We start from the raw sequence: 1537 nt of genomic DNA on the forward strand, positions 1-1537 counted from the left end.
AACAATAACCCGCTATCCAAAAGTAGAGATTTCTTTTGAAACCTTTTGTAAGGGAAGAAGTAATTATCATTGATTTATAGGGGAAAAAACTTTGAACATTTCCAGATGCAAAATATAGCCTACCATATCATACCAAATAACATATAAACCCTAAACTAACATAAACATGTAGTGTTCACAGACACTATACCAAGCCATGGCAGCTTGATGGTGGATGCTGAGGGTTTGGTCCTGGAAGGAACTTGGTGATGCATCTCTTGCTGCGTGGTGTGCCTGCTGTCTCTTTAATGGCATCTGCAAAACAAACAGGAGCTCTGGTAGCACAGTGCCTAAGGCACTTGACTACTCACCAGAAGTCTGGATGTTCCAACCCACCACCCACTCCTCGGGAGGAAGGTTGGGCAATCTACTTCCGTAGTGATACCGCCTCAGAAACCCAAGGAGGGGTCACTATGAGTGGGGTCCAACTCTACAGCACATAACAACAACAACACCAACAGCAAAACAAACACTGAATGCTAGTTTTCTCTTTTCACTTTTTATCATAAAAGTGAAAATCCTCCTCAGATTTCTTTCAGTTAGCAAAAACAGATAATAGGTCTTTTCATAAAAGTTAAGTGGCACAAAGCAAACTTTGGTAAAGTGCCTTTTGAAAAGCACCTGTAAAAGGGTGAGAAGGGAGCTCTGGTGGTAGTGCCTAAGGCATTTAACTGCTAACCAGAAGGCTGGCGGTTCAAACCCACCAGCCACTCCTGGGAAGGAAGACTGGGCAATCTACTTCCATAGAGATACCTCCTCAGAAACCCAAGGAGAGGTTGCTATAAGTCAGAACCAACTCCAGGTCAGTGAGTAAATGAAGGATGAGAAAGACAACGGCTCAATCTGCAAAAATTTTGCACCTACCTGTCTCTGCTAAAAATGGCCTCATTGGATTTATTCTTGATCCGTTATCCACACCTATGGCAAATCGGAAGACTTAACAGCAAATTATTTGAGTATTTGTGTACCAAAAAAGATCCACCTTATACTGAATTCTAGTATGTTACGTTGCCTCTCATTTCTGTGGTTGTTGTTTCCTTCGATTGAATAATCTTAATTCGTTAAACTTCTCCCAGAATCTTTGTTTTAAAAAACTTTATCATTATCAAGGAATCAGTGGGTGGTGAAAATGGTTAAGGAGCTAGGCCGTTAACCAAAAGTTGGAGGTTTGAGTACACTCAGTGTTGCCTCAGAAGAAAGCCTGGCAATCTATTTCTGAAAAAACAGCCATTAAAAACCCTATGGCACACAGTTCTGCCCTAATATACGTATTGCCATGAGTCGGAATCCACTGGATAGCAACTGGTGGTGATGGTGGATCATCATCAAACATTTCATGCATCTACATCACTGTAGCTCTCATGCAACTACAGGTATAAATTTTTTTCACACAAAATATCATTTTTATTTTTCCATGGTGCTTGTTTATAGTTCTTTTCAGTTGATTTTCTCTTTTGAAGTATTGTTGCCTACAACATTCTCTTAGCTATATATATAT

At 40.2% G+C, this 1537-nt stretch overlaps 1 protein-coding gene across 1 annotated transcript in view; it reads left to right on the forward strand.

Moving 5' to 3' along the window:
- Positions 1-1537, forward strand: part of CTNNA3 (catenin alpha 3) — a gene marked incomplete at its 3' end in the record, with an annotated part of 1944816 nt that overhangs the window by 987182 nt on the left and 956097 nt on the right. The window lies entirely within an intron of this gene.

Source organism: Orycteropus afer, unplaced genomic scaffold (genome assembly GCF_000298275.1).
Source record: "Orycteropus afer afer isolate SDZICR_OR568_19922 unplaced genomic scaffold, OryAfe1.0 scaffold00070, whole genome shotgun sequence".
NCBI lineage: Eukaryota > Metazoa > Chordata > Mammalia > Tubulidentata > Orycteropodidae > Orycteropus > Orycteropus afer.